This window comes from Phyllobates terribilis, unplaced genomic scaffold, assembly GCF_046119375.1.
Source record: "Phyllobates terribilis strain yellow unplaced genomic scaffold, ASM4611937v1 Scaffold_3__8_contigs__length_932513732, whole genome shotgun sequence".
In the NCBI taxonomy this organism is placed as follows: Eukaryota; Metazoa; Chordata; class Amphibia; order Anura; family Dendrobatidae; genus Phyllobates; species Phyllobates terribilis.
In genome coordinates this window covers 693943769-693958036 of record NW_027362763.1, presented here as the reverse complement: position 1 = coordinate 693958036, position 14268 = coordinate 693943769, and positions in this window count along the sequence as shown.

Here is a 14268-nt window from a genome sequence, read left to right as displayed (position 1 = left end):
GCCCATACATTCTCCTGCCTCCAATAATATATACCTGACAGGCGCCCATATATTCTGCTGGCTCCAATAATATATACCTGACAGGAGCCCATACATTCTGCTGGCTCCAATAATATATACCTGACAGGAGCCCATACATTCTCCTGCCTCCAATAATATATACCTGACCGGAGCCCATACATTCTCCTGCCTCCAATAATATATACCTGACAGTAGCCCATAGATTCTGCTGGCTCCAATAATATATACCTGACAGGAGCCCATAGATTCTGCTGGCTCCAATAATATATACCTGACACGAGCCTATACATTCTCCTGTCTCCAATAATATATACCTGACAGGAGCCCATAGATTCTGCTGGCTCCAATAATATATACCTGACAGGAGCCTATACATTCTCCTGCCTCCAATAATATATACCTGACAGGAGCCCATACATTCTGCTGCCTCCAATAATATATACCTAACAGGAGACCATACATTCTGCTGCCTCCAATAATATATACCTGACAGGAACCCATACATTCTGCTGCCTCCAATAATATATACCTGACAGGAGCCCATAGATTCTGCTGCCTCCAATAATATATACCTGACAGGAGCCCATACATTCTGCTGCCTCCAATAATATATACCTGACCGGAGCCCATACATTCTCCTGCCTCCAATAATATATACCTGACAGTAGCCCATAGATTCTGCTGGCTCCAATAATATATACCTGACAGGAGCCCATAGATTCTGCTGGCTCCAATAATATATACCTGACACGAGCCTATACATTCTCCTGTCTCCAATAATATATACCTGACAGGAGCCCTTAGATTCCGCTGGCTCCAATAATATACACCTGACAGGAGCCCATATATTCTGCTGCCTCCAATAATATATACCTGGTAGGAGCCCATACATTCTCCTGCCTCCAATAATATATACCTGACAGGAGTCCATACATTCTGCTGCCTCCAATAATATATACCTGATGGGAGCCCATAGATTCTGCTGCCTCCAATAATATATACCTGACAGGAGCATATACATGCTCCTGCCTCCAATAATATATACCTGACAGGAGCATATACATGCTCCTGCCTCCAATAATATATACCTGACAGGAGTCCATACATTCTGCTGCCTCCAATAATATATACCTGAGAGGAGTCCATACATTCTGCTGCCTCCAATAATATATACCCGACAGGAGCCCATACATTCTCCTGCCTCCAATAATACATACCTGACAGGAGCCCATAGATTCTGCTGCCTCCAATAATATATACCTGGTAGGAGCCCATACATTCTCCTGCCTCCAATAATATATACCTGACAGGAGCCCATACATTCTGCTGCCTCCAATAATATATACCTGACAGGTGCCCATACATTCTGCTGCCTGCAATAATATATACCTAACAGGAGCCCATACATTCTGCTGCCTCCAATAATATATACCTGACAGGAGCCCATAGATTCTGCTGGCTCCAATAATATATACCTGACACGAGCCTATACATTCTCCTGCCTCCAATAATATATACCTGACAGGAGCCCATAGATTCTGCTGCCTCCAATAATATATACCTGGTAGGAGCCCATACATTCTCCTGCCTCCAATAATATATACCTGACAGGAGCCCATACATTCTGCTGCCTCCAATAATATATACCTGACAGGTGCCCATACATTCTGCTGCCTGCAATAATATATACCTAACAGGAGCCCATACATTCTGCTGCCTCCAATAATATATACCTGACAGGAGCCCATAGATTCAGCTGGCTCCAATAATATATACCTGACACGAGCCTATACATTCTCCTGTCTCCAATAATATATACCTGACAGGAGCCCATAGATTCCGCTGGCTCCAATAATATATACCTGACAGGAGCCCATACATTCTGCTGCCTCCAATAATATATACCTGGTAGGAGCCCATACATTCTCTTGCCTCCAATAATATATACCTGACAGGAGCCCATACATTCTGCTGCCTCCAATAATATATACCTGATAGGAGCCCATAGATTCTGCTGCCTCCAATAATATATACCTGACAGGAGCCCATACATTCTCCTGCCTCCAATAATATATACCTGACAGGAGCCCATACATTCTCCTGCCTCCAATAATATATACCTGACAGGAGCCCATAGATTCTCCTGCCTCCAATAATATATACCTGACAGGAGCCCATAGATTCTGCTGCCTCCAATAATATATACCTTATGGGAGCCCATACTTTCTGCTGGCTCCAATAATATATACCTGGTAGGAGCCCTTACATTCTCCTGACTCCGATAATATATACCTGACAGGAGCCCATACATTCTGCTGCCTCCAATAATATATACCTGGTAGGAGCCCATACATTCTCCTGCCTCCAATAATACATACCTGACAGGAGCCCATACATTCTGCTGCCTCCAATAATATATACCTGGTAGGAGCCCATACATTCTCCTGCCTCCAATAATATATACCTGACAGGAGCCCATACATTCTGCTGCCTCCAATAATATATAGCTGACAGGTGCCCATACATTCTGCTGCCTGCAATAATATATACCTGACAGGAGCCCATACATTCTGCTGCCTCCAATAATATATACCTGACAGGAGTCCATACATTCTGCTGCCTCCAATAATATATACCTGACAGGAGCCCATACATTCAGCTGCCTCCAATAATATATACCTGACAGGAGCCCATACATTCTGCTGCCTCCAATAATATATACCTGACAGGAGCCCATACATTCTCCGGCCTCCAATAATATATACCTGACAGGAGCCCATACATTCTGCTGCCTCCAATAATATATACCTAACAGGAGCCATAGATTCTCCTGCCTCCAATAATATATACCTGACAGGAACCCATACATTCTGCTGCCTCCAATAATATATACCTGACAGGAGCCCATAGATTCTGTTGCCTCCAATAATATATACCTGACAGGAGCCCATAGATTCTGCTGCCTCCAATAATATATACCTGACAGGCGCCCATATATTCTGCTGGCTCCAATAATATATACCTGACAGGAGCCCATACATTCTGCTGGCTCCAATAATATATACCTGACAGGAGCCCATACATTCTCCTGCCTCCAATAATATATACCTGACCGGAGCCCATACATTCTCCTGCCTCCAATAATATATACCTGGCAGTAGCCCATAGATTCTGCTGGCTCCAATAATATATACCTGACAGGAGCCCATAGATTCTGCTGGCTCCAATAATATATACCTGACACGAGCCTATACATTCTCCTGTCTCCAATAATATATACCTGACAGGAGTCCATAGATTCCGCTGGCTCCAATAATATATACCTGACAGGAGCCCATACATTCTGCTGCCTCCAATAATATATACCCGGTAGGAACCCATACATTCTCCTGCCTCCAATAATATATACCTGACAGGAGCCCATACATTCTGCTGCCTCCAATAATATATACCTGACAGGAGCCCATACATTCTGCTGCCTCCAATAATATATACCTGGTAGGAACCCATACATTCTCCTGCCTCCAATAATATATACCTGACAGGAGCCCATACATTCTGCTGCCTCCAATAATATGTACCTGACAGGAGCCCATAGATTCTGCTGCCTCCAATAATATATACCTGACAGGAGCCTATACATTCTCCTGCCTCCAATAATATATACCTGACAGGAGCCCATAGATTCTGCTGCCTCCAATAATATATACCTTACTGGAGCCCATACTTTCTGCTGGCTCCAATAATATATACCTGGTAGGAGCCCTTACATTCTCCTGCCTCCGATAATATATACCTGACAGGAGCCCATACATTCTGCTGCCTCCAATAATATATACCTGACAGGAGCCCATAGATTCTGCTGCCTCCAATAATATATACCTGACAGGAGCCCATAGATTCTGCTGCCTCCAATAATATATACCTTACTGGAGCCCATACTTTCTGCTGGCTCCAATAATATATACCTGGTAGGAGCCCATACATTCTCCTGCCTCCGATAATATATACCTGACAGGAGCCCATACATTCTGCTGCCTCCGATAATATATACCTGACAGGAGCCCATACATTCTGCTGCCTCCAATAATATATACCTGACAGGAGCCCATAGATTCTGCTGCCTCAAATAATATATACCTTACTGGAGCCCATACTTTCTGCTGGCTCCAATAATATATACCTGCGAGGAGTCCATACATTCTGCTGCCTCCAATAATATATTCCTGACAGGAGCCCATACATTCTCCTGCCTCCAATAATACATACCTGACAGGAGCCCATAGATTCTGCTGCCTCCAATAATATATACCTGGTAGGAGCCCATACATTCTCCTGCCTCCAATAATATATACCTGACAGGAGCCCATACATTCTGCTGCCTCCAATAATATATACCTGACAGGTGCCCATACATTCTGCTGCCTGCAATAATATATACCTAACAGGAGCCCATACATTCTGCTGCCTCCAATAATATATACCTGACAGGAGCCCATAGATTCTGCTGGCTCCAATAATATATACCTGACACGAGCCTATACATTCTCCTGTCTCCAATAATATATACCTGACAGGAGCCCATAGATTCCGCTAGCTCCAATAATATATACCTGACAGGAGCCCATACATTCTGCTGCCTCCAATAATATATACCTGGTAGGAGCCCATACATTCTCTTGCCTCCAATAATATATACCTGACAGGAGCCCATACATTCTGCTGCCTCCAATAATATATACCTGATAGGAGCCCATAGATTCTGCTGCCTCCAATAATATATACCTGACAGGTGCCCATACATTCTCCTGCCTCCAATAATATATACCTGACAGGAGCCCATACATTCTCCTGCCTCCAATAATATATACCTGACAGGAGCCCATAGATTCTCCTGCCTCCAATAATATATACCTGACAGGAGCCCATAGATTCTGCTGCCTCCAATAATATATACCTTACTGGAGCCCATACTTTCTGCTGGCTCCAAAAATATATACCTGGTAGGAGCCCTTACATTCTCCTGACTCCGATAATATATACCTGACAGGAGCCCATACATTCTGCTGCCTCCAATAATATATACCTGGTAGGAGCCCATACATTCTCCTGCCTCCAATAATACATACCTGACAGGAGCCCATACATTCTGCTGCCTCCAATAATATATACCTGGTAGGAGCCCATACATTCTCCTGCCTCCAATAATATATACCTGACAGGAGCCCATACATTCTGCTGCCTCCAATAATATATACCTGACAGGTGCCCATACATTCTGCTGCCTGCAATAATATATACCTGACAGGAGCCCATACATTCTGCTGCCTCCAATAATATATACCTGACAGGAGTCCATACATTCTGCTGCCTCCAATAATATATACCTGGTAGGAGCCCATACATTCTCCAGCCTCCAATAATATATACCTGACAGGAGCCCATACATTCAGCTGCCTCCAATAATATATACCTGACAGGAGCCCATACATTCTGCTGCCTCCAATAATATATACCTGACAGGAGCCCATACATTCTGCTGCCTCCAATAATATAACCTGACAGGAGCCCATACATTCTGCTGCCTCCAATAATATATACCTAACAGGAGCCATAGATTCTCCTGCCTCCAATAATATATACCTGACAGGAACCCATACATTCTGCTGCCTCCAATAATATATACCTGACAGGAGCCCATACATTCTGCTGCCTCCAATAATATATACCTGACAGGAGCCCATACATTCTCCGGCCTCCAATAATATATACCTGACAGGAGCCCATACATTCTGCTGCCTCCAATAATATATACCTAACAGGAGCCATAGATTCTCCTGCCTCCAATAATATATACCTGACAGGAACCCATACATTCTGCTGCCTCCAATAATATATACCTGACAGGAGCCCATAGATTCTGTTGCCTCCAATAATATATACCTGACAGGAGCCTATACATTCTCCTGCCTCCAATAATATATACCTGACAGGCGCCCATATATTCTGCTGGCTCCAATAATATATACCTGACAGGAGCCCATACATTCTGCTGGCTCCAATAATATATACCTGACAGGAGCCCATACATTCTCCTGCCTCCAATAATATATACCTGACCGGAGCCCATACATTCTCCTGCCTCCAATAATATATACCTGGCAGTAGCCCATAGATTCTGCTGGCTCCAATAATATATACCTGACAGGAGCCCATAGATTCTGCTGGCTCCAATAATATATACCTGACACGAGCCTATAAATTCTCCTGTCTCCAATAATATATACCTGACAGGAGTCCATAGATTCCGCTGGCTCCAATAATATATACCTGACAGGAGCCCATACATTCTGCTGCCTCCAATAATATATACCTGGTAGGAACCCATACATTCTCCTGCCTCCAATAATATATACCTGACAGGAGCCCATACATTCTGCTGCCTCCAATAATATATACCTGACAGGAGCCCATACTTTCTGCTGCCTCCAATAATATATACCTGGTAGGAACCCATACATTCTCCTGCCTCCAATAATATATACCTGACAGGAGCCCATACATTCTGCTGCCTCCAATAATATATACCTGACAGGAGCCCATAGATTCTGCTGCCTCCAATAATATATACCTGACAGGAGCCTATACATTCTCCTGCCTCCAATAATATATACCTGACAGGAGCCCATAGATTCTGCTGTCTCCAATAATATATACCTTACTGGAGCCCATACTTTCTGCTGGCTCCAATAATATATACCTGGTAGGAGCCCTTACATTCTACTGCCTCCAATAATATATACCTAACAGGAGCCCATACATTCTCCTGCCTCCAATAATATATACCTGACAGGAGCCCATACATTCTGCTGCCTCCAATAATATAAACCTGACAGGAGCCCATACATTCTGCTGCCTCCAATAATATATACCTGACAGGAGCCCATACATTCTGCTGCCTCCAATATTATATACCTGACAGGAGCCCATACATTCTGCTGGCTCCAATAATATATACCTGACAGGATCCCATACATTCTCCTGCCTCCAATAATATATACCTGATAGGAGCCCATAGATTCTGCTGCCTCCAATAATATATACCTGACAGGAGCCCATACATTCTCCTGCCTCCAATAATATATACCTGACAGGAGCCCATACATTCTCCTGCCTCCAATAATATATACCTGACAGGAGCCCATAGATTCTCCTGCCTCCAATAATATATACCTGACAGGAGCCCATAGATTCTGCTGCCTCCAATAATATATACCTTACTGGAGCCCATACTTTCTGCTGGCTCCAAAAATATATACCTGGTAGGAGCCCTTACATTCTCCTGACTCCGATAATATATACCTGACAGGAGCCCATACATTCTGCTGCCTCCAATAATATATACCTGGTAGGAGCCCATACATTCTCCTGCCTCCAATAATACATACCTGACAGGAGCCCATACATTCTGCTGCCTCCAATAATATATACCTGGTAGGAGCCCATACATTCTCCTGCCTCCAATAATATATACCTGACAGGAGCCCATACATTCTGCTGCCTCCAATAATATATACCTGACAGGTGCCCATACATTCTGCTGCCTGCAATAATATATACCTGACAGGAGCCCATACATTCTGCTGCCTCCAATAATATATACCTGACAGGAGTCCATACATTCTGCTGCCTCCAATAATATATACCTGGTAGGAGCCCATACATTCTCCAGCCTCCAATAATATATACCTGACAGGAGCCCATACATTCAGCTGCCTCCAATAATATATACCTGACAGGAGCCCATACATTCTGCTGCCTCCAATAATATATACCTAACAGGAGCCCATACATTCTGCTGCCTCCAATAATATAACCTGACAGGAGCCCATACATTCTGCTGCCTCCAATAATATATACCTAACAGGAGCCATAGATTCTCCTGCCTCCAATAATATATACCTGACAGGAACCCATACATTCTGCTGCCTCCAATAATATATACCTGACAGGAGCCCATACATTCTGCTGCCTCCAATAATATATACCTGACAGGAGCCCATACATTCTGCTGCCTCCAATAATATATACCTGACAGGAGCCCATACATTCTCCGGCCTCCAATAATATATACCTGACAGGAGCCCATACATTCTGCTGCCTCCAATAATATATACCTAACAGGAGCCATAGATTCTCCTGCCTCCAATAATATATACCTGACAGGAACCCATACATTCTGCTGCCTCCAATAATATATACCTGACAGGAGCCCATAGATTCTGTTGCCTCCAATAATATATACCTGACAGGAGCCTATACATTCTCCTGCCTCCAATAATATATACCTGACAGGCGCCCATATATTCTGCTGGCTCCAATAATATATACCTGACAGGAGCCCATACATTCTGCTGGCTCCAATAATATATACCTGACAGGAGCCCATACATTCTCCTGCCTCCAATAATATATACCTGACCGGAGCCCATACATTCTCCTGCCTCCAATAATATATAACTGGCAGTAGCCCATAGATTCTGCTGGCTCCAATAATATATACCTGACAGGAGCCCATAGATTCTGCTGGCTCCAATAATATATACCTGACACGAGCCTATAAATTCTCCTGTCTCCAATAATATATACCTGACAGGAGTCCATAGATTCCGCTGGCTCCAATAACATATACCTGACAGGAGCCCATACATTCTGCTGCCTCCAATAATATATACCTGGTAGGAACCCATACATTCTCCTGCCTCCAATAATATATACCTGACAGGAGCCCATACATTCTGCTGCCTCCAATAATATATACCTGACAGGAGCCCATACTTTCTGCTGCCTCCAATAATATATACCTGGTAGGAACCCATACATTCTCCTGCCTCCAATAATATATACCTGACAGGAGCCCATACATTCTGCTGCCTCCAATAATATATACCTGACATGAGCCCATAGATTCTGCTGCCTCCAATAATATATACCTGACAGGAGCCTATACATTCTCCTGCCTCCAATAATATATACCTGACAGGAGCCCATAGATTCTGCTGTCTCCAATAATATATACCTTACTGGAGCCCATACTTTCTGCTGGCTCCAATAATATATACCTGGTAGGAGCCCTTACATTCTACTGCCTCCAATAATATATACCTAACAGGAACCCATACATTCTCCTGCCTCCAATAATATATACCTGACAGGAGCCCATACATTCTGCTGCCTCCAATAATATATACCTGACAGGAGCCCATACATTCTGCTGCCTCCAATAATATATACCTGACAGGAGCCCATACATTCTGCTGCCTCCAATATTATATACCTGACAGGAGCCCATACATTCTGCTGGCTCCAATAATATATACCTGACAGGATCCCATACATTCTCCTGCCTCCAATAATATATACCTGACAGGAGCCCATAGATTCTGCTGCCTCCAATAATATATACCTGACAGGAGGCCATACATTCTGCTGCCTCCAATAAGATATACCTGACAGGAGCCCATACATTCTGCTGCCTCCAATAATATGTACCTGACAGGAGCCCATACATTCTCCTGCCTCCAATAATATATACCTGACAGGAGCCCATACATTCTGCTGCCTCCAATAATATATACCTGACAGGAGCCCATACATTCTCCTGCCTCCAATAATATATACCTGACAGGAGCCCATACTTTCTCCTGCCTCCAATAATATATACCTGACAGGAGCCCATACATTCTGCTGCCTCCAATAATATATACCTGACAGGAGCCCATACATTCTCCTGTCTCCAATAATATATACCTGACAGGAATCCATACATTCTGCTGCCTCCAATAATATATACCTGGTAGGAGCCCATACATTCTTTTGCCTCCAATAATATATACCTGACAGGAGCCCATACATTCTCCTGCCTCCAATAATATATACCTGACAGGAGCCCATACATTCTCCTGCCTCCAATAATATATACCTGACAGGAGCCCATAGATTCTGCTGTCTCCAATAATATATACCTGACAGGAGCCCATACATTCTCCTGTCTCCAATAATATATACCTGACACGAGCCCATAGATTCTGCTGCCTCCAATAATATATACCTGACAGGAGCCCATACATTCTCCTGCCTCCAATAATATATACCTGACAGGAGCCCATAGATTCTGCTGTCTCCAATAATATATACCTGACAGGAGCCCATACATTCTCCTGTCTTCAATAATATATACCTGACAGGAGCCCATAGATTCTGCTGTCTCCAATAATATATACCTGACAGGAGCCCATACATTCTCCTGCCTCCAATAATATGTACCTGACAGGAGCCCATACATTCTCCTGCCTCCAATAATATATACCTGACAGGAGCCCATACATTCTCCTGCCTCCAATAATATATACCTGACAGGAGCCCATAGATTCTGCTGCCTCCAATAATATATACCTGACAGGAGCCCATACATTCTCCTGTCTCCAATAATATATACCTGACAGGAGTCCATACATTCTGCTGCCTCCAATAATATATACCTGGTAGGAGCCCATACATTCTCCTGCCTCCAATAATATATACCTGACAGTAGCCCATAGATTCTGCTGGCTCCAATAATATATACCTGACAGGAGCCCATAGATTCTCCTGCCTCCAATAATATATACCTGACAGGAGCCCATACATTCTCCTGCCTCCAATAATATATACCTGACAGGAGCCCATACATTCTGCTGCCTCCAATAATATATACATGACAGGAGCCCATAGATTCTGCTGCCTCCAATAATATATACCTGACAGGAGCCCATACATTCTGCTGCCTCCAATAATATATACCTGACAGGAGCCCATACATTCTCCTGCCTCCAATAATATATACCTGGTAGGAGCCCATACATTCTGCTGCCTCCAATAATATATACCTGACAGGAGCCCATACATTCTGCTGCCTCCAATAATATATACCTGGTAGGAGCCCATACATTCTGCTGCCTCCAATAATATATACCTGACAGGAGCCCATACATTCTGCTGCCTCCAATAATATATACCTGACAGGAGCCCATACATTCTGCTGCCTCCAATAATATATACCTGGTAGGAGCCCATACATTCTGCTGCCTCCAATAATATATACCTGACAGGAGCCCATACATTCTCCTGTCTCCAATAATATATACCTGGTAGGAGCCTATACATTCTGCTGCCTCCAATAATATATACCTGACAGGAGCCCATACATTCTCCTGTCTCCAATAATATATACCTGACAGGAGCCCATACATTCTGCTGCCTTCAATAATACATACCTGGTAGGAGCCCATATATTATTCTGCCTCCAATAATATATACCTGACAGGAGCCCATACATTCTCCTGTCTCCAATACTATATACCTGACAGGAGCCCATAGATTCTGCTGGCTCCAATAATATATACCTGACAGGAGCCCATACATTCTGCTGTCTCCAATAATATATACCTGACAGGAGCCCATAGATTCTGCTGGCTCCAATAATATATACCTGACAGTAGCCCATACATTCTGCTGGCTCCAATAATATATACCTGGTAGGAGCCCATAGATTCTGCTGCCTTCAATAATATATACCTGACAGGAGCCCATACATTCTGCTGGCTCCAATTATATATACCTAACAGGAGCCCATACATTCTCCTGCCTCCAATGATATATACCTGACAGAAGCCCATACATTCTGCTGCCTCCAATAATATATACCTGACAGGAGCCCATACATTCTGCTGGCTCCAATAATATATACCTGACAGGAGCCCATACATTCTCCTGCCTCCAATAATATATACCTGACAGTAGCCCATAGATTCTGCTGGCTCCAATAATATATACCTGACAGTTGCCCATAGATTCTGCTGCCTCCAATAATATATACCTGATAGGAGCCCATAGATTCTGCTGGCTCCAATAATATATACCTGACAGGGGCCCATACATTCTCCTGCCTCCAATAATATATACCTGACAGGAGCCCATACATTCTGCTGCCTCCAATAATATATACCTGGTAGGAGCCCATACATTCTCCTGCCTCCAATAATATATACCTGACAGGAGCCCATACATTCTGCTGCCTCCAATAATATATACCTGACCGGAGCCCATACATTCTGCTGCCTCCAGTAATATATACCTGACAGGAGCCCATACATTCTGCTGGCTCCAATAATATATACCTGACAGGAGCCCATACATTCTGCTGGCTCCAATAATATATACCTGACTGGAGCCCATACATTCTCCTGCTTCCAATAATATATACCTGACAGGAGCCCATAGATTCTGCTGCCTCCAATAATATATACCTGACAGAAGCCCATAGATTCTGCTGCCTCCAATAATATATACCTGACAGGAGCCCATAGATTCTGCTGGCTCCAATAATATAGACCTTACAGGAGTCCATACATTCTGCTGCCTCCAATATTATATACCTGACAGGAGCCCATACATTCTGCTGGCTCCAATAATATATACCTGACAGTAGCCCATAGATTCTGCTGGCTCCAATAATATATACCTGACAGGAGCCCATAGATTCTGCTGGCTCCAATAATATATACCTGACAGGAACCCATAGATTCTGCTGTCTCCAATAGTATATTCCTGACAGGAGCCCATAGATTCTCCTGCCTCCAATAATATATACCTGACAGTAGCCCATACATTCTCCTGCCCCCAATAATATATACCTGACAGGAGCCCATACATTCTGCTGCCCCCAATAATATATACCTGACAAGAGCCCATACATTCTGCTGCCTCCAATAATATATACCTGACAGGAGCCCATACATTCTGCTGCCTCCAATAATATATACCTGACAGGAGCCCATAGATTCTGCGGCCTCCAATAATATATACCTGACAGGAGCTCATACATTCTCCTGCCCCCAATAATATATACCTGACAGGAGCCCATACATTCTCCTGCCTCCAATAATATATACCTGACAGGAGCCCATACATTCTGCTGCCTCCAGCAATATATACCTGACAGGAACCCATAGATTCTCCTGCCTCCAATAATATATACCTGACAGGAGCCCATAGATTCTGCTGCCTTCAATAATATATACCTGACAGGAGCCCATACATTCTCCTGCCTCCAATAATATATACCTGACAGGAACCCATACATTCTCCTGCCTCCTATAATATATACTTGACAGGAGCCCCTAGATTTTGCTGGCTCCAATAATATATACCTGACAGGAGCCCATAGATTCTCCTGCCTCCAATAATATATACCTGACAGGAGCCCATAGATTCTCCTGCCTCCAATAATATATACCTGACAGGAGCCCATACATTCTCCTGCCTCCAATAATATATACCTGACAGGAGCCCATACATTCTCCTGCCTCCAATAATATATACCTGACAGTAGCCCATAGATTCTGCTGCCTCCAATAATATATACCTGACAGGAGCCCCTAGATTTTGCTGGCTCCAATAATATATACCTGACAGGAGCCCATACATTCTCCTGCCTCCAATAATATATACCTGACAGGAGCCCATACATTCTCCTGCCTCCAATAATATATACCTGACAGGAGCCCATACATTCTCCTGCCTCCAATAATATATACCTGACTGGAGCCCATACATTCTACTGCCTCCAATAATATATACCTGACAGGAGCCCATATATTCTCCTGCCTCCAATAATATATACCTAACAGGAGCCCATACATTCTCCTGCCTCCAATAATATATACCTGACAGGAGCCCATACATTCTCCTGCCTCCAATAATATATACCTGACAGGAGCCCATACATTCTACTGCCTCCAATAATATATACCTGACAGGAGCCCATACATTCTCCTGCCTCCAATAATATATACCTGACAGGAGCCCATACATTCTCCTGCCTCCAATAATATATACCTGACAGGAGCCCATACATTCTGCTGCCTCCAGTAATATATACCTGACAGGAGCCCATACATTCTTCTGGCTCCAATAATATATACCTGACAGGAGCCCATACATTCTGCTGGCTCCAATAATATATACCTGGTAGGAGCCCATACATTCTCCTGCCTCCAATAATATATACCTGACAGGAGCCCATACATTCTGCTGGCTCCAATAATATATACCTGACAGGAGCCCATACATTCTCCTGCCTCCAATAATATATACCTGACAGGAGCCCATACATTCTCCTGCCTCCAATAATATATACCTGACAGG